This window comes from Dermacentor albipictus, chromosome 2, assembly GCF_038994185.2.
Source record: "Dermacentor albipictus isolate Rhodes 1998 colony chromosome 2, USDA_Dalb.pri_finalv2, whole genome shotgun sequence".
NCBI classification, from domain to species: domain Eukaryota; kingdom Metazoa; phylum Arthropoda; class Arachnida; order Ixodida; family Ixodidae; genus Dermacentor; species Dermacentor albipictus.
Genome location: NC_091822.1, coordinates 100309285 through 100334034, shown reverse-complemented (window position 1 = coordinate 100334034; position 24750 = coordinate 100309285). Strand labels below are relative to the sequence as shown.

Below are 24750 nucleotides of genomic sequence, written 5' to 3'. Positions count from 1 at the left end.
TAAATCTCTGGATATATGATATTAAAGGACGCCGGATTTGGGTACGAGTTCGTTTGCAGAAGTCTTAGTGTGACCGCCTGCGGCCTGCTTAACTTGGAGTGAGGCGGGGGAAAAACCCTTCTCTCTAAGTAGAAGAATTTAGTTATTTCGTTGTGTGTGAGAGGAGCGTCTCGGTGTCCGGGGAGAGAGTCGCCCGACCCGAGGGCAGCGCGGTCGGTAAAGCCTCGCGCAGCCTCGTGGGCAGACTCGTTGAGGTTCAGAGGAACCCCCTCAATCGCCCCGACGTGTGCAGGGAACCAAAGGATCGAGTGCATGGAGGTGTTGCCGTGTTTGGCGCCTTTCAGAATTTGAACTACCTGCCGGGCTACCCGGCCTTTCTGGAATGCCCTTATGGCGGCTTTCGAATCGCTATACACCCTGTCTCTCCGACCGTCTTGCATGACGAGTGCAATGGCCACTTGCTCGGCCACCTCTGGGTTCGTCGTCCGGACGGAAGCACAGTTGATAACTTTGCCCAGCGTGTCAAGGACGGAAACCGCAAAAGCCTTGCCGTCTCGGTATGCAGCTGCGTCCACGAAGCTTGCTGCGATTTTGTACCTGTTTACTTGCTTTAGCATATTCAATGCTCTTGCCTTGCGACGACCTGCGTTGTGAACGGGATGAACGTTGCGGGGCAAAGGGGCGACCACGATCTTCTCCCCTATTTCTCTGGGGATTTCGGTGTCTTCAGCCAAGTTCTTGGTTGGTGCGAGTCCGATCTCCTGGAGGATACGCCTGCCGGCCGGCGTGGTGGACAGCCGAGTTAGCTGGGCCCGTTCCTGAGCCTCGGCTATCTCCTCCATGGTGTTGTGTATGCCGAGCCGAAGGAGGTCCTCTGTATGCGTTCTGACGGGCAGCCCGAGGGCTCTCTTGAAGAATTTTCTAATGAGGGCATTAAGCTTTTCCCGCTCGGCTCTGAGCCAGTTGTGCATGGCCACCTTGTAGGTGAAGTAACACAGCACAAAGGCGTTGATGAGCCGAAGCAGGTTGTCCTCCTTGAGGCCACGATGTCTGTTCGTGACCCTTCGGACAAGGCGAAAAGGATTGTCGGTTTTCGCAATTATCTTGCGTAACGCAGTGCCGTTGCCGCCGCGTGATTCTATAAACATACCCAGGATTCTGATGGTGTCGACCCTGGGTATGGGGTCACCGCTCCGAGTGAACAGGTGAATGTCACTTTCCGAGACCGGTTTCCAGCTCTTGGGTCTGCGCCCTTTTTCTTTTCTATAAAGGAGAAGCTCAGATTTGGTCGGGGAGCATCTGAGTCCGGTGGGTAGCAGGTACTGCTCCGTGACGTCTACCGCCTCTTGCATGGCGCTTTCCACTTGCCCTTCGCTACCGCCGGTGCACCAGATGGTGATGTCGTCTGCGTAGATGGTGTGTTTGATACCTTCAACTTGGGCCAGATTCCTCGAGAGGCCGATCATGCAGATGTTGAAGAGTGCAGGAGAAATGACCGAGCCTTGCGGCGTGCCCCGTGGGCCCAGGAGCACCTCGTCGGAGACAAAGTCGCCGATCCGCAGCTTCGCTTTCCTCCCCGTCAGAAACGAACGGACGTAGTTATATAGTCTGGGGCCCAGCTCGAGGTCTGCCACGGAGGCCAGGATGTATTCGTGGAGAACGTTGTCAAAGGCTTTCTCGAGGTCGAGTCCGAGCAGGGCCCTGGTGTCTCTGATAGTGCCGTCGATGATTTCATGTATGATCATCTTCATGGCGTCCTGCGACGAGAGGCCGGCACGAAAGCCAATCATGTTGTGAGTGTAGATGTTGTTCTCTTCGAGATATCTGTCCATGTCGTCCTCAACAGACTAAACAAAATTGCGTGAAGTGGTCTTCAATTCCACCATTCCATGCGATAAATTGCAGCGCCTTGGCAGAAGAAGAGGAAGATCAGCTCATTCGCAGCTTGTGTTCTTGAGAATCACTGTTTCGCCTGTGGAATTCTATTCAGAATCGCTTCTTGTCGAAGCATGTCATCCTCAACAGACTAAACAAAATTGCATGAAGTGGTCTTCAATTCCACCATTCCATGCGATAAATTGCAGCGCCTTGGCAGAAGAAGAAGAGGAAGATCAGCTCATTCGCAGCTTGTGTTCTTGAGAATCACTGTTTCGCCTGTGAAATTCTATTCAGAATCGCTTTTTGGGTGATTATATCGAAGGTTAACACTGTATTTGTTCAAGTTTTTTCCTCGCTAGCTCGTCGCATTGCAAAGCAGACGGCAAATCACGTTCGGCCAGGGACTCCGGAACACTCTATGGACGTACACCGCTCTCTGCCCGAGAAAGAACAAACGCCTCCCGGCGTCGAGAGCACCGGCACGGAGTTCGGATCACCGCCCTATGCTTCGTCGTTCACGGCGATCGTCAGAGGAAGCTTTCCCATCTCACTCGGAGACAGCGGCACCCATGTTGGCCGCCCACGTGAGAATCATCACAGAGATCGCGGTGTGTTGCAAGCGGCGAATGCGACACCACATGGGCCTGCTCCTGCCGATATACAAGGCAAGATAACATGACGACCTTTCTCTGGCTTGAATAGTTGGCGTTCTTATTGAGAACGCCTCAAGCATACCTGACGCCGTGTGGCTGTAAGGTTCAATATAAATACCGCATTGTGAATCAAATAGCCAAGGCGATTCGCTGATTTTCGAGATCAAGGGCTGGATTCGCAAATGTCTTTGTATTTAGGTGTAGTTTGCCATTGGCCAACCATCCTTGCTATTATCTCCAGCGTAGCATTGGTTGCAATTTGCTCTTACGAACAGGTTTAGCGTAAGACTTCTCTTGGAATACGAGCCAAGCACTGGGACCTCATTGCTGGTATGAGCCCGTATTCATAGAAAGCTCGTACATTGAACATAATTCATTATTAGCAAGGACGGTCGGGTAATGGCAAACACCACTTACGAATGAAAAGCTTCCGGAATCTATCCCCTCGTTCACAAGGAAATGAGCAACATAGAAAATTATCTAAGAAGTCCTGGCGTTTGCCAGTACTCGTTTTCAGGTTTCAGAGTGTGGTCCTTTGCGTAACGCCTAAGTAAATCACAGGTCGAAACTGTCATGTCAGTAGTCCTTTAAATGACAGATGCAAAATAATTGTGCTCTAACGGGTGAACATTTTCTCCTTTCTAGAGCGCGCAAAATCTCAGCTGGTGTGTAGATTCTGCGCTGGTGCGGCCAACCTGTGCTTCCGCTGCATTGACAGCCTGTCGCCGACGTTCCTGCTCCTCACGCTGCTCACCTTCGCCGTCATGCTGCTCCTGCTCTACATGCAGCTGTGGCTTAGCCGGCCTCACCACTACAGTGTCCAATGAACGTGCGCTATTTAGGAATGACTCAGCCTGCGGCTGCATCTGCGCGAGCGAGTGCTTTTGTCAAGCATCGCTGCGCAACATCTTCCAAAAGGAGATACATAACGCCGCCATTGTCGCGACTCGTTTCAAAGGACTTTTGCCGCAGCAAAGATCACGGCCCTAAAGAGCAACCCAACCTATCAAAAATGGACGGAACAATCTGTTGAATAACAAGCCCAATATATGTGCCAGTGAGTTCCTGCGTCAAGCCCATTTTGAGTAGGTCCTTAGTGACTTTCGTGAATTTAGGAAATATTGACTTGTTAAACTCAATTACACAGGATGTTCACATTGTTACGCAAGCAAAACACACAAGTAGGTTACACTCGTAGAATACTCACAGTATAGGTGGCCATCAAGTTTTCGTACATAACGCATAACTAATGTTCGTACTCTATAACAACACCGAAATAGGGAGTACTTGAAAGCTATACCTTTTCCTTTCTTAACCGCACGCTGTAGACGAGCACGAATGTAAATGAAAGAAGCAACGTTGACCATGACACAGCTGGTCTATCGGCTTTTTCAGTAGCGTGGACTTGTCTAGGCCGGACGCAAAGTTGTTGGAAAGGTAGCGCATTCAGTGCTATACAAACTTTGGTGTGCCTACCACGTGTCATCAGTCCTTTATAGACTTGACGTTGGCGATGAACATTTCCAGTGTCATCGCAGAGCTCATGACGCTATACCATAGCGATCACAAAGCCATAGACCAAATAAGAGACGGTGGAAAGAAATCATCAATTCTCTGCAGTATGTGTCTTTATTTAAATCAATATAGTCCTTCAATCTATATACAGCTCTGCTGGTCATCCACCTTAATGGAGTGCAATAGCTCTGAATTTATTAGCTTAATGCTCGCGTTTCAAACATGAATGTTGTGCTTGCTTAAGATAGGAAGATATATCATTCAGTCACATCAGAACAGTCACACCCGTCTCAGCGGCTATGGCGTTGAGCTTCGGTGCTACTTTTGTTGAGAATTTCGGAGCACGTTCGCGAACCCTAGCTGGTCTAAATTATTTGCCACTACGGCATGCCTCGTAATTAGATCGTATTTTTTGGCAAGTAAAACCCCACAATTCAGAACTGTGCTTGAACAGTGTGACTCCTAGAAGGACATGGAGAGAAACAAATTCCGCAGAGCAAGCACTGACTGCCAGCTCAATTTTTATTTGAAGAATTTTTATTTGAACCACCTAAACTACTGTATTGCCGCTGTTGCCACTACCTGTAAGGCCCCAGGCCTCGTCAAGGTGCTCAATAAGCAGCTTCTTGTCTGGGGTTCATTTTTCCTTTAGGAAAATAAAACTGATTCTGGAATATCAGCCTTTACACGGGGGGATAATTTGTATGTTTTAGGAATTTTTAAAGATTGTCTGTCGCACATAACATAACCCTATTCTTTCAGCAGGAATATTCAGAGTGGCGGACATTATTTGCATGATAAATCAAAACATGTGTTTGAGAAATAAACAAAGTAACGCTAAACAACTTCTTAATGTTCTGCTTCACGGCACATATTGCGATTTAATCATTGTTGCCGGTGAACTTGCAAAGTATGTGTACATAGAATGAATTCCTAGAAAGACACTAGTTTCAACATACGCGCCCTCAAACTCGCCCTAAAAATGCACGGTTGTTGCATGTTTACCAAAATATCCTCTACTGAATTGAAGTACTAAAGTATCTGGAATACCCACGTATTTCGTTCTACAATCCGGGAAATAATATCTCGCAAATGATGTCATTGGGGAAATTCGTTTCACGTACAGACTTATTGCATCCTCGCCGAATTCAAATCGTGAATTGCAATGTCGGCCGTAAAGCAAACAATTAGGACGGTAATTTGTCTTTTTTTATTGTTTATTAGTCTAAAATGTGTTTCAATTAGTCGTACTAGTAATGTCCATCTTTTCGAATGATGCAGCTGAAGAATAAAAAGTAGGATGTCTGCCACAGGCGATTTTCAAAAACTCCATAAAACTTGCAAATTGTTATCCGGTATGTCTTTCCAAGAACACGAATGCGTGGACAAATGCATATATGTGACAAACTGGTAATCATGCAATACTACTACTTTTTCTCGGATAAAGCAAAAGCTATCTCTTGCTACGTCACAGTTATATCCAACCATTATAACGCGGAATGTCGCTATTGTTTCTTTTTCCCTCTTAGTTTTTTTTTCCTTTCTCTAGGAACTTCATCGTATGAATCATGGGGTTATGTGCGCAGTTATTTCACTGGCCCACCACATGGTTTCCATACCCATTCTTGACGCTGTTGCAGTGCTGACATGATCGATCATTAAAACATTCTCGCGTTTGTCCTCTATTTCCTTTACAAGAACTCTGCGGTATCAGACAAATCACGTTGCGCGTGCAGTCATTGAACCTAGTTGCTTAATTGTGCGGCACTGGAGCCTATTATGTTTTTTCATGCGACTGGACAGAGTACATAGCTTATAAGGCGCACTGACAAGTAAATACCCATCATGTCGGTGGGATACCTTCTTCGAATTGTCGCATAACTTTTGCTGCACGCGAAGCACCACCTGAACTGCTATCTCGTCTTGTTTTTCTTTGCGTGCTGGTTCAAAACTCGCTAGTTTTTCTTTCTGCATGATAGTTTCACATATTTAAGGGATGAGAGAACAGGGAAGACCTGCTTTCGGGAACCGCGATGTCTGAGTGATGAACTTTGCTAAATATCGCGCTTACATGACTTCTTCTGTGCTGCGGATACACGTGACCGGTATGCCCCTCGTAATTAGTTTAGAATATTCACTGTCATAGGGCAACATGGTTTTCTTAGATGACAGCTCATATACCTAGGATACTGGCTCCCCCGAAGAAGAACGAAAGTTAGGTCAGGGAACTGCATGCGATATTGTAACAGGATTTTACAACTTCAATAACAACCCAGGGAGATTAATTAGCAAAACGATTGATCGCGCTTTTAGTCCGCCAAATCTACGAATGCCGGCGAATTATTCAAATTAGCAAACTATTCGCAAGCAACGCCCATAAATGGAAATATTCAGGTGCCGGTATTCCAGAGATCGCTAGTAACTGCCAGAAGAACCAGCAGTTAAAAAGCGAACCCGTTGGGAAAAAAAGCTAAGGTCTCACCGAGACTCGAACTCGGATAGCTGGATTCAAAGTCCAGAGTGCTCACCATTACACCATGAGACCCAAACCTCTTCCGACGCCGGGAATCGAACCCGGGCCTTCTCTGGGTGAAAGCCAGATATCCTAGCCACTAGACCACGCCGGAACGCGTTCGTCGCAGCTGCGGAGGGCCTAGGCTATACGCATGGATGGATATAAAAACGGAGACAGCGTAGCAATAAACACAACAGCTGCCGAGTCTACCGTCGGCGCCGCGTTAATTGCATAAGATACAGGCGGCTTCTGTCTAAGGAAACCAGCGCTGGCCAAGAGACTCCACGGCGGTTTGTACATCCGACTCAAGATTTGCTTATGTCGTCTGATAGGGACGCCATGAAAATAAAGTGATACCACCAACAACGACAGACAAGCGTCCGTATCAACGCTTAATCGCTTGATAACCAATGGAGAGTGCGGCCACGTTCTCAGTGTAGCAATACGCATTCCGAGGAGCGGCGGAGTTGTGAATTTGCTGACGCGAAATAGAAGCATGTCCAAATACAAACTTTTCTACGCCCCACCACGTTGTGCGCTACGGCACTCATGCCAGTACGGGGAATTTGAGCGCTGGTTGCCTATTTGGATCAGTCTAGCGACACTGCACACTAACGTTTTATATATATATATATATATATATATATATATATATATATATATATATATATATATATATATATATAAAAAGTCAGAATACTGCTTCGCGAATCTGGGCCGTGGTCGTATAATGATTGTATGCCAATATGATTGGTCTTCGCGCTTCGCCGGAGATCAGAGTGACGCTACATCTGTGTTATCACTGAGATAACTCGGCCGATAAGAGCCGCATAGAATAGAGTGAGAGAAATTGCTATTAGCCCACCCCACGGTGGCTATTGCGTTGACCTGCTTACACCTGCTGACCTGCTGACATACAAAGACGTGAGTCCGATGTGTAGCCGCGGCGGGCTCATTTCGTGATGCCAAATTATTCGTGCACCAAATTTTGATGCACGATAAGGTACCCGACATTGGCAAATCTAATCGACAGCCCTTTCATTAGAGCGCCCACCATAAGTTTCGAAGCGTTGAAAGACAAGAACACCTTTTTTTTCAATCTGGTACTGAAATTTATTTCATTGACTGTGAGAATCGGGGATATTTTGAACGATTTAGGAGTGTTTTATAGTTTCGTATGAAACCTCTGTACGCCTTCGTGCACTGTTAGTTGTTTCCAGCTACGAGTGTATGGAAAAACCTCAAAAACAGCGGAGTATGATCGACAAGCAAATGGATCTCGAGGCGATATAAGATCAGCATTCAATGCCGAAGACACAATACCATAACATTTCACATGCTAAAAATAAGGCGACTGCTAGTGACCAATATAGTCTTGGAAAGCAGATGACACATGCCTCCTGCAGCCTCAAGTGCGTTCCACGTCCATTACTTTGGCTCTGAGCGGTGCTGGCGAAAACTCCTAAGCTGACGTTGTACACAAATACTCAAGGAATGATCCGGAGAAAGGGCGTCGGGGTAGCGTATTTGGTAAAGCACAGCGTAACGGAATATGGGTTCAGTCCCCAGCTGCGGCAACTTATCTTTTCGTTCTTTCCTTTCCTTTTACTTGATTATATCTACGTTTATATAAAATGTAATAATTATTTGTTTACACACTTTGGATAGGAATTGGCTTCTCTGAGGCAGAATGCGGCCACTACCTCCCTCAGACTCCATCAATTAACCCAAGGCCCTCAGTCCCGGACGGATGCGGAGCACCTGGCCAAGGCAGCGGTCAGTCCTGCGACGTGGCCGAGGGTGGTAAGAATCTCTGAATCGGGATAGGCTAACACTGGTAACTGAACCTGGCGGCGTTTAACATGCGAAGCCTCTGGAGTGAAGCTAGCTTAGCAGACCTCTGTGAGGAATTATTAGGTATTGCGTGGGATACTACTAACTTTAGTGAGGTTAGAAGAACTAGTGAGGCTTATACACTGCTGACGTAAGGCCAAGTCCTCTGCTACAGAGGACCTCCAGATAAAAGAGAATACAGGGTAGGATTTCTAATCCATAAGGACACAGCGGGCAACATTGATGAATTCTATAGCATAAATGAGAGGATAGCAGTCGTGGTAATAAAGCTGAATAGCAGGTATAGAATAAAGGTATTACAAGCCTACGCTAAAGCCTCCAGTCATGATGATGAAGAAATAGAACAGACGTATGAAGCTGTTGAACTAGCGATGAGAAAAGGACAAACTTAGTATACGGTTGTTATGGGCAACTTCCATGCAAAAGTGGGGGAAAGGCAGGTTGGATAAAAAGCAATTCGCAACTACGAAATCGACTATAGGAAGACTAGAGGAGAGACATTGGTAGAATTCGTGGAAAGGAATAGGCTCCGAGTAATGAATACCACCTTAAGGGCGCGCAGTAACAGGAATTGGACCTCAAAAAGCCCTAACAGAGAAACAAGAAATTAAATCGATTTCGTGCTCACTGCTGATTCCAGCATAGTGCAGCATCTACAAGTGTTAGGTACGACAAAGGGTAGTGACCATAGCTTAGTGAGGCTTAGGATTTTTCTCAATTTGAAGAGGAAAAAATAAAATTAGTCAAGAAGAAACATTGCAGCATCGACGCAGTAAGGGCATAAGCAGACGAATTCATGCTGGTGCTCGCAAATAAATATGCAGCTTTAGAACACGGACTTCAAGATAACATAGAGGTAATCCATAAAACCATGATTAGGCAGGTTTCAGAGAGAGAGAGAGAGAAAAGGGAGGAAAGACAGAGAGGTTTCAAGTGGGGGGTAATGCACCAAGCAAACAATAAGTAGTAAGTTTTCCCAAAATACAAAGTACCTAATGAAGAAACGACAAAGCATTAAAGGGACCAACTCAAGAGATCATACAGAATTCGCTGAACCGGCAAAATTATCAACAAGAAGACAGCAAGGAATATTCCCAATTACAACGTGGGAAAGATTGAAGAAAGCAGTAAAAGATGGCCGGAGCATGAAATCAATTTGAAGAAAACTTGGCATATGACAAGGCAGCATGTATGCACTGAAAAATAAGCAGGGTAATGTCACCAGCAAGTTTGACAATATATTAAGAGGATGCTTTAGCTCGATCCCAGCTCCAATGCGGTCTATTCCAATACTTGTAAAACGCAAGAACGCTTCTCTGAGATAACCCCTGGACCGATTTTGATGAAAATTGTTGAATTTGAGAGGTAAAGTTACATTCTGGTGACTGCTACAAGTGGAATTTTGATTTACGGCCTAAATTCTGCTTAAATATTTTTAATGAATTCGCAAGTTCGAAAAAAGTAGACGCACGAAGTTTATAAATAAGTAGCTCTGCATCAAGGACAGCTATTATAGTTCTGTAAACGTATCTATCAGACCATTCAAAGCGGACAAATTGATATGCCAATTTATATTTTACGTGAATTTGTTACATTGTGCGCAAGAGTTCCGCAAAAGCTGTATTTCCATATTACTGAAATTTTTTTGGTTCTTGTGCAACACATTAATTTTGTCCGCTTTAGATGTACTATCAGATGCAATTTTCAAAATTATGATATCATCTTTTCTTGCTGAGTCACAAAGTTATAAACGTGATCGTTTCATTTTCGGTAATTTTTTTTTATTTTTGCCAATTGTATTAAAAATTTGTGACCGAAATCAAATATTCAAGAACAACGGTCAGTAGATTTTAACTTCTTTTAAATGCAACAAGCTTAGTCAAATTTGGTGCAGTGGTTGCTGAAAAATGTAGTTCTCCTTTTACATCTATTTAGATAGGAGCACCCAAGCTAAACCTTCTCAAAAGTTACAAACGAGTTCTGTACTGACATGTACATTACGCACAGCAGCCACGCTACCTGCATTCGAAGTAGTAATGAACAGGTTACAGAGGCTGCTTCTACAACTAGCGATGAAGGGGCCCGATTTTTTAGCAGTCATATCATAAGAAGCCAACAAACACTGACCCCAAGGACAACAAAGGGGACATTACTTGTGATCAATAAATGAAATAAAAAAACGATGCAATATTCGAAATGAGAGTGGATGAATAAACAACTTGCCGCAGGTGGGGAACGATCCCACAACCTTCGCATTTCGCGATCGTTCCCTACCTGCGGCAAGTTCTTTTTATGATTTGGTCACGTGGTGAACAGGAGCTGCTTTCCTTCATTTCTGACCTTAACAATGCCCATCCGTCCATATGGTATTCTGCATCTACTATTAGCTTCTTTGATGTCAGCGTTTCTGTGCTAAATGATAAAATGCCTACTGCTCTGTACAAAAAACCGACAGACCGATATCAATATCTGCACTTCGATAGTAACCACGTTAAACATTGCAAGACGAGCATTCCTTATAGTCAGGCCTTACGTTTCAAAAAAATTTGCTGTGAACAATCCGGTTTCAAAAATATTGCGCAGCCCCAAATAATGCTTTAGTCAAACAAGATTATCCATCATAACCAATTGATGACGCAATAAAACACGCCGACGTTCATGACCGTAGGACGCCTCTATCCATTGCGAGGAAACCGACTCCCTCACCACAGACAAATCTTGTCCTAACCCATTCTACCTCAGTCCCGCTTGTTTGAGTTGTACTAAAAGGCACCAAAATATTCTAATGCAAAGTGACCGCCTCAAAGACATCTTCGCTGAACCACCTAAAGTAGTATACCGTAGAGCTAGGAATATTCGAGATACACTATCATCATCGTCTAAGAATAACTGCCCTGACGCCATCAGAAGCCATCCTTGCCGAAAACCGCGATGCAAAGTATGCCCCTACATGTCTACTTCGCGGCAGGAAACAAGTACGGCTTCAATATTTCATGTAAAAATGAAAGGCGATTTTAAATGCGATACCAAAACTTAATATATATGCTCGAATGTACGTACACTGTGCAAGAAACAGTATATTGGACAAACAGAAGCGCCTTTTAGATTGCGCTCTAACAATCACAAATCCCACATTAATACGTTGCCCAACCTACACATCTCACTGACACTCATATGATAAAACGGAAGTCACCTTGCTTGAATCGGGATTTCGTTCAAATTATGACAGAGAAGCCTGTGAATCCTTTCTTATCGTTCAGTTTGATACCGTCGCGTCGGGTTTGAATGCAAGTGTTGGAAAATTGAGCTGCCTCGCTACAGAGTCCGTCACATCTTCCCTCGTTTTCCTTCTTTTTTACCAGCACGGCACTATTTTGTCCTTTTACTAGCACGTCAATATTTTTCGCCTTTGTTTTCATTTGTTGTTCGTGATTGGTCAAATAGCACCTATTCGGTGACATTTTGTGCTGTCACCTGATAATTCTTTCGAATTTCATATGTTGTGTGCACCTTCAAATGATGTGTTTGCAGACGCCATCTGGACATGTATCAACTGTTCGTCAGAACGATTGACACTCATTCTGTTCACGCATTTTCGCAGTTTCTACGGGTTTTAGGTAAACATATTTTCATCTGGTTGATATGCGCATGTATATAAACTGCACCTACGCAATGTATTGTATTTTTATCAAGGCTGGACCCCGGCCGAAACGTAAGTAAATCGCTTCATACGCGCGTCTACTTCCCTGTGTATATTTGCCCGGATCCAGACGTTCTCTGTCTCTCTCTGTTTATATATATAGTCTTCAGCGTCACTAGAATTGCCCAATAGGCAACCAGTGCTCAAATTCCCCGTACTCGCAGCAGTGCCGTAGCGTACAACGTGGTGGGCGTAGAAAAGTTTTTTTTTTTTGGACATGCTTCTATTTCGCGTCGGTAATTTCACAACTCAGCCCATACGTTCCTCGGAATGCGTATTGCTACGCTCAGAACATGGCCGCACTGTCCAGTGGTTATCAAGCGATTAAGCGTTGATACGGACACGTGTCTGTCGTCGTTGGCGGTATCGCTTTATTTTCATGGCGTCCCTATCAGACGACATTAGCAAATTTTTAGTCAGATGTACAAACCGCCGTGGAGTCTCTTAGCCAGCGCTGGTTTCCTTAGACAGAAGCCGCCTGTATCTCATGCAATTAACGCGGCGCCGACGGTAGACTCGGCAGCTGTTGTCTTTATTGCTACGCTGTCTCCGTTTTTATATCCGTCCGTGCGTATATCCTAGGCCCTCCGCAACTGCGACGAACGCATTCCGGCGTGGTCTAGTGGCTAGGATATCTGGCTTTCACCCAGAAGGCCCGGGTTCGATTCCCGGCGTCGGAAGAGGTTTGGGTCTCATGGTGTAATGGTCAGCACTCTGGACTTTGAATCCAGCGATCCGAGTTCGAGTCTCGGTGAGACCTTAGCTTTTTGTTTTCCAAAGTGTTCGCCTTTTGATTCACGGTTCTTCTGGCACTTATTTGCGATCTCTGGAATAACGGCTCCTGAATATTTCCATTTATTGGCATTCCTTGGGAACAATTTGCTTTTCGTCGGTGTTCATAGTTTTTCGGATCGAAAGCACGATCCATCGTTTTGGTAATTAATCTCCCTGGCTTGTTATTGAAATTATAAAATTCAGTTACAAAATCGCATGCAGTTCCTTGATGCAACTTTCGTTTTTACTTGGGGGAGCCAGTGTCCTGGGTGTATGAGCCGTGATTTAAGAAAGCCATGTTGCCCTATGACAGTGAATATCTTAAAGTGATTACGAGGGGCATACCGGTCACGTGTATCCAGACAGCAATGAAGAAGTCGTGCAACCACGATATTTAGCAAAGTTCATCGACTCAGACATTGCGGTTCCCGGAAGCAGGCCTCCGACTTTCCCTCAACTTTAAGTATTTGAAACCATTGTGCCGAAAGGAAAACTAGGAAGTTTCGTACCAGCACGCAAAAAAATGAATAAAACGAGATACCAGTTCAGGTGGGGGGTCAAGTTACGCAATAAATGAAAGAAAGTATCCAACCGACATGATGGGAATTTACTTTTCAGTGCCCCTTTAAAGCTATGTACTCTGCGCAATCGTATGAAAAAACATTTTAGGCTCCAGTGCACCACTCATTATGCAACTAGGTTCACTGACTGCACGCGCAACACATTTATCTGATACCGCAGTATTTTTGTAAAGCAAATACAGGACAAACGGGACGGTGTTTAATGATCGATCATGTCAGCATTGCAACAGTGTCAATAATGGGTATGTAAGCCATTTGGTGGGCCACATCAAGAAGTGCACTCATAACCCCATGCATCATACGACGAAGTTCCTAGAGAAAGGGAAAATTAAAAAGGAAAGAGAAACAATAGAGACATTCTGTGTTAGAAAGGTTGGAGATAGCTGTGAAGAAGCAAGAGATAGCTATTGCGTTATCAGAAAAAAAAGGTGCCGTACTGCATGACTGGCGATTTTGTCATATATATGTATTTGTTCACGCTTTCCGATTCTGGGAAAGACATACAGAACGACAATTTGTAAGTTTTAGGGAGTTTTTTGAAAATCACCTGTGGCAGACACCCTACTTTTTATCCTTGAGCAGCATCATTCGAAAAGATGTACATTACTAGCACAACAAGTCGAAACACATTTTAGACTAATTAAAAATACAAATAATTCTTTATTTACCTTACGGCCCACATTGCAAGTTATGATCTGAATTCGGTGAGGATTCAAGAGGTCTCCATCTGAAATGAATTTCCACGCTGAAGCCATTTGCGAGATTTTATTTCCCAGATTGGGGAACAAAATACACTGTCATTCCAGTAGCTTTCGTACTTCAATCTATAAAGGATATTTTGTTAAACATGTGACAACAGTGCATCTTTAAGGCGAGTTTGAGGGTGCGTATCTTGAAGCTAGTGTCTTTCTAGGAATTCATTCTACGTGGATATACTTTGCAAGTTCACTGGCAACAATTATTCAATCGCAATGTGTGCCATAAAGCACAACATCAGGAAGGTGCATAGCGTTATTTTGTTCATTATTAGAATATATGTTTTGATTTCTCATGCAGATAATGTCCGCAACTCTGAATAATTCTGCTCAAAGACTAGGAATATGATATGTGCAACCGAGGATTTTTTAAAATTCTGAAAAACCTATTAATGATCCCCCCCATGTAAAGTAAAAATTGAGTTGGCAGACAGTGCTTGCTCTGCGGAATTTGTTTCTCTCCATGGCCTTCTAGTAGTCACGCTGTTTTACTTGCCAAAAAATACGATCTAATTATGAGGCATGCCGTAGTGGGAAATAATTTAGACCAGGTAGGGTTCGCAAACGTGCACCGCAATCCCAGTACACGAGCGCTTTCACTTTCGGTCCCAATCAGTATGCCGCTGTTGTAGCTGGGAATGAACCCCCGACCTCCAACTGAGCAGCACAACGCCATAGCCGCTGAGACGGGTCTATTTATTTCAGCAACTATATGCCTAAGGCATGGTTGTGGCAATTCTTATGCGGACGAAATGTACTATGGCTGCAACGGACGCCAGACTTTCCTTATGTGTGTGAAACTGCGGTACGCTAAAGTGCGATATTCCGGATGTCTGTATGATATTGAACGTTTTATTATCTTGATCCAGCGGAAAATTCACGTCAAGAATTCTAACCACTGGGAAAGCTAAAAAACGGGTATCATGTGCCCATGCAAAATATGGATTGTCATTATAAGGGTGTTCTGTAACTTGCTCAGCTTAGCTTTGCTACAGAAAGGCAAGATGGCAGATATCTAGACGTGAAATTATTTCGTGTAAATCTACAAAACACTCCGAAATCTTACAAATATCCTCCATTCTCGGTCTCTCTCATTGGAGCGCCACATAAAGGGAGTAGCTGTGGGGTTTAACATCCGTGAAATGGGGACACAGTGGGATGTGTGAGGTACTCTGTAGCGAAATGGGCGCTCCGGATTAATGCCGGTAACTTGGCATTCTTCAACATGAGCTGAAAGAGTTGTACGCGGATCCCTCTGCGTTCCGCCACCGATGCAATGCGCACGCCGCGCAAGGGAATCGAAGTCGCGGCTGCGCCCCTGCAACAGCCCAGTGTATACGAGTGTATAAGAGTATTCCAAGTGCATACCACCCAATCTGTGTGCGTCGTCGCAAGAATAACAACAAACAATGCAGGCACGAAGAAAGCCACATGCATCCCGTAATTGACCGAGCCGCGTGACGCGCACGCGATAACGAAAGCGTAACTCGGCAGGATTTTTTTCATCGCTGCGCAATCTTCGTGCTGCCATTGTTTTTTTTTTATGCATACGTGCCTAGCCTAGGCTCTCCGCAGGTGCGATGAACGCGTTCCGGCGTGGTTCAGCGGCTAGGTTATCTGCCTTTCACCCAAAAGGCCCGGGGTTCGATTGCCGCGGCTGGAGAGGTTTGGGTCTCATGGTGTAATGGTCAGCACTCTGGACTTTGAATCCAGCGATCCGAGTTCGAGTCTCGGTGAGACCTTTCCTTTTTTTCCCCATCACGTTCGCTTCTTATTTACGGATTCTTCTGCCACTTAATTGCGATCTCTCAAATAATGGCTCCTGAATATTTTCATTTATTGGCGTTGCTTGTGAATAATTAGCGTTTAGTTTGCGTTCTATATTGGATGGATCAGAAACACCGTCAACCGCCTTGGTAATGATTATTTATGGCTCTTTCAATTAAGTAGAGGCATGCTTATCTCTCTGTGGCGGTAATGTTTAATGCGCACGCAATGCACCAGCGTACGTGAACGCCGAGTACTTGCAAGACTGCGGGATATCAAGGCGCCATTTCCGAAGTGGCTGTATTATATAGCATGTCTCGGTATCTTAAGCAAGCAGAACGTTTACGTCTTGCGATGAGAGCATTAAGCGGTATAAACATTGTGTACAATGTATATCCAATCAAAGGTTAGGTTGAAAGGCTCTGTGAAACGCCGGGTAAGATGGCGCAGGTGATGTTCAGGTGACTCAACAGTATTCGGTGTCGAAGATACACAAGGTCTTCTGCGGGAGCCTCTCTTCTCTCCCGAACAACAAATATGGTAAAACAAGGAACAACAGACCACGTGGTACACTACGGCGCCCCAAAAGACCTTCTCTTTCTTCGATGTAAACCGTTGTTGACTCGACTTTGTTTCACTTAATTCTCGCATTGCAAGACGTCAATGTCGTGCTTGCTTAAGATACAAAGATATGCTATATCATTGTCACTTCGAAAATCATGCTTTGGTGTCCCGCGGCTTCGCAAGAACTCGCTGTGCGTTTACATTGCCGCCACAGAGAGTTAGGCATAACTTTACCTAATACAAGAGCCCATAAATAAATATTAACAAGCGCTTGATGTGCTTCTGATCCATCCAATCTACGAACGTTAACGAAAAGCTAATTATTCAAAGGCAACGCCCATAAACTGAAATATTCAGGAGCCGCTATTCGGCAAATCGCAGATCATTACCAGATGAATCGGGAATTAAAAGTGAAGAAAAAGGTCTCACCGAGACTCGAACTCGGGTCGCTGGATTCAAAGTCCAGAGTGCTGACCATTACACCATGAGACCCAAACCTCTTCCGACGCCGGGAATCGAACCCGGGCCTTCTGGGTGAAAGCCAGATATCCTAGCCACTAGACCACGCCGGAACACGTTCCTCGCAGCTGCGGAGGGCCTTAGCACGTATGCATATAAAAAAACGACAGCACGAGGAAAGCGCAGCGATGAAAAAAACCTACCGAGTTACGCTTTCATTCTCGCGTCCGCTTTACGCGGTTCGATCAATTACGGGACAAATGTGGCTTCCTTCGTGTCTGCGTTGTTCGTTGACGTCATTCTAGCGACGACGCCCACACAATGGGTTTAGTGCACTGGGCATACATTGGCGAAACCTGTCGCTAGCCACCTCGATGCCCAGTAACATTGGGATGCTGCAGGCGCGAAGTCGTGACTTTGATTACCACCCGCGGCGGGCGAATTGCATCGCTGGCGGAATGCAGAGGGATCCGTGTACAATTCTTTCTGTGCACGTTGAAGAATGCCAAGTCACCAGAATTATTCTGGAGGGCCCATTTCGCTACAGTGTCGCTGAAATATCCCACTCTGTCCCCATTTCACGGACGTTAAATCCCACAACTACTCCCTTTATGTGGCGCTCTTATGACAGAGACTGAAAATCGAGGATATTTGTATGATTTCGGAGTGTTTTGCAGATTTATACTAAATATTTTGTCATCTAGATATCCGCTATTCTTGTCTTTTTGTAGCAAAGCTAAGCTGAGCAAGTAACAGAACGCCCTTATAGAGACAGTGTGTTTCTTGCATGAACGCATGATACCTGGTTTTTACCTTTCTTAGTGCTTAAAATTATTGACGTGAGGTTTCCGCTCGATCAAGTTATTACAACATTGAATATCATTCAGGCACTTCCAATGTCAGCCTTAGCGTACCACGGCTTCGCAAATAAAACCTGGCGTCCGTTACAGCTACTGCTAATTTCGTACGCATGAAGAATTTCCGCAATGAAGAATTAAGCTTACCGCTGTTGAAACAAACAGACCTTTCTCAGTGACTGTGGCTTTGCGCAGCTGAGTCCGATATCGCGGGTTCCACACCATGGGGGTGGAATACCTACGCGCTCGTGTACTTAAATAATGGTGCACGTTAGCGAAGTCCCAGCTGGTCGAAATTAATTTGCACTCGTTGCTCTACGGCGTAAATAATATTCAGATCGTGTTTTCGGCACGTAAGACACTGGAGCTTAGAACCACGCTCAAACAGCGCGACTAAAACAAGGACACACAGAGAAACATGTACCATAGAACAAGCGCTGATTGCCAACGGAATTTTTCTTAGAAGAATGGCAGGCTTTATACTGACACGTGTATTTATATTTATCGGGCGACCAGGTTTCACCGCCTAACAAATCTTATCGCACAGCGCGGGACGCGCTTGCATGTAACCGAAGTCTCTGGAAGGTTATCGATGCTTCTATCCGCAGTCTGTTGTTGCCGAACCTTGTGTTAACTGATTTATTCGCCTGACGCGAATGATGTAGAACTTTATGGAAGGCACGCGGGTCCCAACGATTAGTCTGGAACATTCGACGATTGTGTATAAAAGCCGACGCGCTTGAACTGCTTGAACCGCGGATCAGATTTTCGACGATCGCCGACTGTGTTCGCCGCTTTCGTTGTGCTATAAGTGTAGCCTGTTTTGTGGGCACAGGTTCGCCCAATAAAAGCTAGTTTTGTATTCCACCGTACTGCTTCTTTCTTCGCCGTCACTACCACGTGACATCTGGTGGAGGTGCTTTACGTCCATGTACCGGACGCCCCCGACAAGCCGTAATACAAGCCCGGACCGCAAAGACAACACCAGCGCCGTCCCGGAACATCGAGCAAGCCGCCGTCTTCAACAGCTGCCCCCGGAGCACGGACTTCTACCTGAGAAGGCCAAGAAGATTGTGGACAAGGCAACCCCAATGGCAGCCCCAGCATCCCCCATCGTACTGCAGCAGCCCAGGGAACCTCCGACGTTCCGCGGATCAACATTCGAGGACCCGGAAACCTGGCTCGAAACGTATGAGAGGGTCGTTAAGTTTAACAGTTGGGACAGCGACGACAAGCTGCGGCATGTCTATTTCGCATTGGAAGACGCCGCCAGGACGTGGTTCGAGAATCGGGAAGCCACCTTAACGACGTGGGACCTTTTCCGAAGCGGCTTTTTGCACACGTTTACAAGCGTCGTGCGAAAAGAGCGAGCCCAAGCTCTACTAGAAACCAGAGTGCAGCTGCCAAACGAGACGATCGCAATCTTCACGGAGGAGATGGCCCGTCTTTTCCGGCACGCCGACCCGGAAATGTCGGAGGAGAAAAAAGTTCGCTTCCTGATGCGCGGCGTCAAGCAAGACCTTTTCGCCGGACTTATTCGTAACCCACCGAAGACTGTGGCTGAGTTTTCTGCAGAGGCATCGACGATCGAGAAAACTTTGGAGATGCGCACCCGGCAATATAACCGCCAGGGGCACACGCCGCAGTATGCCATCCAAGGACTAGGTTCGGACGACCTTCAAGAGACCATCAGGGCCATTGTGCGCGAAGAACTGCGCAAGGTCCTGCCTTCGTCGCAGCCTCAAGTGGCCTCTATCACCGACATCGTGAAGGAAGAGGTGCACCGATCCCTTGGAGTTCCTGAGGTGCAACCAGAACCACCGCAGCCGGAAGCAATGACCTACGCCGCCGCCGTCGCCCGCCGTCAAGGCCCCCCTGCGCGACCGCGCCAAGGTCCTGCAACACCGCAGTTCCGTCGTCTACCGCCGCCGCCGCCAGCGCGCCCACCCGTCGCCCAGCGCACCTATGCGAGGAAGACGGACATTTGGCGAGCCCCCGACCACCGCCCGCTCTGCTATCACTGCGGAGAAGCCGGCCATGTGTACCGCCGATGCCCATACCGCGACATGGGACTGAGAGGGTTCGCCGTCAAGGCGCCGCGTCCACAGCTTGGGGAGCGCCCACGTGACATTGCCGATTACCTAGCCGCCACTCAGTGGAACTCTCGACGACCGTCCCGCTCGCCGTCACCAGGCCGCTACCTGTCGCCGCAGCGCCGTCCATACACTGGCCCAGCCCGGGGCCGCTCTGCGAGCCCATACCCGGAAAACTAAAAGCAGCAACCGATGGAGGTGCGGTTGCTGTTCGTCGAACTGACGAAGATCCTCCGCCGCCGACGAAGACGACGAAGAGACCATCTCGACGACATACCGACACGCCGCCGTCCTGACGAAGTCTGGAAGCCAAGACTACACCGACGAACGACGACTTGACGACGCGACGTTCCAACTTCAGTTCCACACGACGCAGCCGTGATCCGACGCCACGACCTAACTGCAACGCCAGACAAAGAACCACCGACCTCGACGTGCTTCTCGACGGCCACGCAGTCACTGCCTTAGTCGACACAGGGGCCGATTACTCCGTAATGAGTGGACACATCGCCGCCCAGTTGAAGAAAGTTAAGACCGCATGGGAAGGCCCTCAGATTCGCACCGCTGGAGGACACCTCATCACGCCGACTGGGATCTGCACGGCAAGAATAACCATTCATGACCGGACTTACCCTGCCACCTTCGTTATCCTCCAACAGTGTTCACGAGACGTCATTCTCGGTATGGACTTCCTGGACCAACACGGCGCAATCATCAACCTGAAGTCGAAGTCAGTAACGCTGTCGGAAGATAAAGCAATGCCGTCGGAGAGCCCTCGTAGTCACCACGCCTTGAGTGTGCTCGAAGATCAAGTGAGCGTCCCGCCTCGCTGCAGCATCGTTATTTCGGTCAGCACCGAAACACCCGCTGACGTAGAAGGCGTCATTGAAGGCGATCAACGTCTACTGCTAGACCATGAAATTTGCGTCGCAAGAGGGATCGCTCGACTGCATGGAGGGAAAACTGAAGTGTTGCTGACAAACTTCAGCCAAGAGTTCAAGCACATCAACAAGGGCACGACGATCGCGTACATCGAGGAAATTCTGGAAACAAGTAATGCGTTTGTCCTCTTGGATTCCGCCGCATCTACCCCGACGACCAAGGTTCCCGAACCAGACTACGACATTAATCCAAATCTCCCTATGATTAAGCAACAGCAGCTCAGAAGTCTGCTCCGACGATACAAAGGCTGCTTTTCGACGTCATCGAGGATTCGACAAACACCAGTCGCCAAGCATCGCATAATCACCGAGGAATGCGCTCGCCCACTCCGTCAGAGCCCTTACCGAGTTTCGGCGCGAGAACGTGAAGCTATAAGAGAACAAGTCGACGAAATGCTGCGCGACAACATCATCCAGCCGTCGAAAAGCCCATGGGCATCCCCTGTTGTTCTGGTAAAGAAAAAGGACGGAACCCTACGTTTCTGCGTCGATTATCGTCGTCTAAACAAGATCGCGAAGAAGGACGTATACCCCCTCCCACGGATAGACGACGCATTGGATCGGCTCTGCAACGCTAAATACTTCTCGTCCATGGACCTAAAGTCTGGCTATTGGCAAATAGAAGTCGACGAAAGAGATCGCGAAAAGACCGCCTTCATCACCCCAGACGGCCTCTACGAGTTCAAGGTTATGCCATTCGGTCTGTGCTCGGCGCCTGCAACGTTCCAGCGCGTGTTGGACACGGTTTTAGCAGGATTGAAGTGGCAGACCTGTCTCGTATACTTGGATGACGTCGTCGTCTTCGCCGGAAATTTCGACGTTCACCTTAGGCGGCTGGCAACAGTACTAGAGGCCATCAGGTCATCAGGAATTACTTTGAAGCCGGAAAAGTGCCGCTTCGCTTACGAGGAGCTTCTATTTTTAGGCCACGTCATCAGCAAATATGGCGTCCGCCCCGACCCGCAGAAGACAGCTGCCATAGCAAAGTTCCCACAGCCCATCGACAAGAAGGCAGTGCGTAGATTTCTTGGCATGTGTGCCTACTACAGGCGATTTGTCAAGACCTTTTCACGCATCGCTGAGCCGCTGACGCAGCTAACTAAATGCGACGTCGAGTTCAAGTGGGAAACGCCGCAGGCCGACGCATTTCAAGAACTCAAACGACGCATGCAGTCGCCGCCCCGTACTTGCGCACTTCGACGATCACGCCGATACCGAAATCCACACTGACGCCAGTAGCCTAGGCCTCGGCGCCGTCCTGGTCCAGAGAAAAGATGGACATGAACACGTGATAGCTTACGCTAGCCGGTCGTTGTCAAAAGCGGAAGGCAATTATTCTACAACCGAAAAGGAATGCCTCGCCATCGTTTGGGCTACAGCGAAATTTCGCCCTTACTTATATGGCAGGCCGTTCAAAGTCGTCAGCGACCATCACGCCTTGTGTTGGCTAGCGAATTTAAAGGATCCCTCAGGACGGCTGGCACGGTGGAGCCTCAGACTACAAGAATACGACATCACCGTAACATACAAGTCCGGACGAAAACACTCAGACGCCGATTGCCTATCCCGCGCCCCCATTGACCCGCCGCAGCAAGATGACGAGGATGACGACGCCTTCCTTGGAATAATAAGCGCGGAAGACTTCGCCGAACAACAACGAGCGGACCCGGAACTTAAAGGCCTCGTCGATTATTTGGAAGGGCACACCGACGTTGTCCCCAGGGCATTTAAGCGCGGATTATCTTCCTTCACGCTTCAAGACAGTCTACTCGTGAAGAAGAACTTCTCGCCAGTCCGCACCAATTACCTTCTTGTTGTCCCGTCAGGACTTCGTCCAGAAGTATTGCATGCCCTACATGACGATCCGACCGCTGGACACCTAGGATTTTCCCGGACACTATCGAGGATACAAGAAAAGTATTATTGGCCGCGCCTGACCGCAGACGTCGCCCGTTATGTCAGAACATGCCGAGACTGTCAGCGACGCAAGACACCGCCTACAAGGCCAGCCGGTTTACTACAGCCAATCGAGCCTCCTTGCCGACCATTCCAGCAGATCGGGATGGACTTGCTGGGACCCTTTCCGACGTCAATAACCGGAAATAAGTGGATCGTCGTGGCGACGGACTACCTCACCCGCTCCGCTGAAACAAAAGCACTGCCGAAAGGTAGCGCAGCCGAAGTGGCGAAATTCTTTGTCGAAAACATCCTGCTGCGACATGGCGCCCCAGAAGTCCTCATCACCGACCGAGGAACGGCCTTTACAGCGGAGCTCACCCAAGCCATTCTGAAATACAGTCAGACAAGGCACAGGAGGACAACGGCTTACCACCCGCAGACGAATGGTCTTACGGAGCGGCTGAATAAGACCCTCGCCGACATGCTAGCGATGTACGTCGACGTCGAACACAAGACCTGGGATGCCGTCCTGCCGTACGTAACATTCGCTTACAACACGGCGGTGCAAGAAACACAGATCACGCCGTTTAAGCTGGTTTACGGCAGGAATCCGACGACGACGCTCGATGCCATGCTGCCCCACGTCACTGACGAGGAAAATCTCGACGTCGCTAGCTATCTCCAGCGCGCCGAAGAAGCCCGACAGCTCGCCCGTCTGCGGATCAAGAACCAGCAGAGGACCGACAGCCGACACTACAACCTCCGACGACGCTTTGTCGAGTACCAGCCCGGTGACCGTGTTTGGGTTTGGACCCCTATACGCCGACGAGGACTGAGCGAGAAGCTTTTGCGTCGCTATTTTGGACCGTACAAGATCATCCGACGTATTGGTGCACTGGACTACGAGGTCGTGCCAGACGGCATTTCGCTGTCACAGCGGCGCCGCTCACGACCTGAAATTGTCCACGTTGTGCGGCTCAAGCCGTACCACCAGCGTTGACGAACTTTGGGACTTCGCGTAGCTGACCTTTGGACTTTATTTCTTTTCGTTGTTTTGTTACTTATGTTTCATAAGTGTCCCTTTGTGTTCCGCTCTCTTTGTAGCATCGGGACGATGCTTTTTAAGAGGGGGGTATTGACACGTGTATTTATATTTATCGGGCGACCAGGTTACACCGCCTAACAAATCTTATCGCACAGCGCGGGACGCGCTTGCATGTATCCGAAGTTTCTGGAAGGTTATCGATGCTTCTATCCGCAGTCTGTTGTTGCCGAACCTTGTGTTAACTCATTTATTCGCCTGACGCGAATGATGTAGAACTTTATGGAAGGCACGCGGGTCCCAACGATTAGTCTGGAACATTCGACGATTGTGTATAAAAGCCGACGCGCTTGAACCGCTGATCAGATTTTCGACGATCGCCGACTGTGTTCGCCGCTTTCGTTGTGCTATAAGTGTAGCCTGTTTTGTGGGCACAGGTTCGCCCAATAAAAGCTAGTTTTGTACTCCACCGTATTGCTTCTTTCTTCGCCGTCACTACCACGTGACAATACATCGACCCCAGAATTAGCAAGCGTATACACAGACACATGACAAAATCATAGCGTGTCATGAAACAAGGCTATTTCTTTTTCTCATAAAGTAGGAGGGGGTGCGCTTATCGGGCCCGTACGTCACGAATTACATATAATGATTTGCTTGTAATACATTACATTTTTGGTAATTATTTATTTAATGATTACTTTGTTCATTCGGTAACGTGCACTGTAATTCAATTACTTTTCACAGCAACCAATTACACGTAACCAGTTACGTTATCGACAAGGCAAGTTGTGACATGTACGTAACGCAGGTTTCAGAACCTGAATTCGACGGGAACTGCAGCAGAACTCCCGAGATCGTGCCACACAGTCACCTCTGGGTTGCTCAGACAGGAAAACTTAA

The 24750-nt window shown here is 47.3% G+C and overlaps 1 long non-coding RNA gene and 7 other non-coding genes across 8 annotated transcripts; 4 read left to right on the top strand and 4 right to left on the bottom strand.

Annotated features, from left to right (window-relative positions):
* The first annotated feature begins 2084 nt into the window (after positions 1-2084).
* LOC135915942 (uncharacterized) lies at positions 2085-4720 on the top strand. The gene is made up of 2 exons (XR_010568792.1): positions 2085-2543; positions 3177-4720. It is a non-coding gene; the product is annotated as an uncharacterized lncRNA (long non-coding RNA).
* Positions 4721-6519: 1799 nt separating this feature from the next.
* TRNAQ-UUG (transfer RNA glutamine (anticodon UUG)) lies at positions 6520-6591 on the bottom strand. The gene has a single exon. It is a non-coding gene; the product is annotated as a tRNA-Gln (tRNA).
* Positions 6592-6599: 8 nt separating this feature from the next.
* Positions 6600-6673, bottom strand: TRNAE-UUC (transfer RNA glutamic acid (anticodon UUC)). The gene has a single exon. It is a non-coding gene; the product is annotated as a tRNA-Glu (tRNA).
* A 6050-nt stretch (positions 6674-12723) lies between these two features.
* On the top strand, positions 12724-12795 carry TRNAE-UUC (transfer RNA glutamic acid (anticodon UUC)). The gene has a single exon. It is a non-coding gene; the product is annotated as a tRNA-Glu (tRNA).
* Positions 12796-12803: 8 nt separating this feature from the next.
* Positions 12804-12875, top strand: TRNAQ-UUG (transfer RNA glutamine (anticodon UUG)). Its single transcript has one exon. It is a non-coding gene; the product is annotated as a tRNA-Gln (tRNA).
* A 3020-nt stretch (positions 12876-15895) lies between these two features.
* On the top strand, positions 15896-15967 carry TRNAQ-UUG (transfer RNA glutamine (anticodon UUG)). The gene has a single exon. It is a non-coding gene; the product is annotated as a tRNA-Gln (tRNA).
* A 1009-nt stretch (positions 15968-16976) lies between these two features.
* Positions 16977-17048, bottom strand: TRNAQ-UUG (transfer RNA glutamine (anticodon UUG)). The gene has a single exon. It is a non-coding gene; the product is annotated as a tRNA-Gln (tRNA).
* An 8-nt stretch (positions 17049-17056) lies between these two features.
* On the bottom strand, positions 17057-17128 carry TRNAE-UUC (transfer RNA glutamic acid (anticodon UUC)). The gene has a single exon. It is a non-coding gene; the product is annotated as a tRNA-Glu (tRNA).
* Between the last annotated feature and the right edge of the window lie 7622 nt (positions 17129-24750).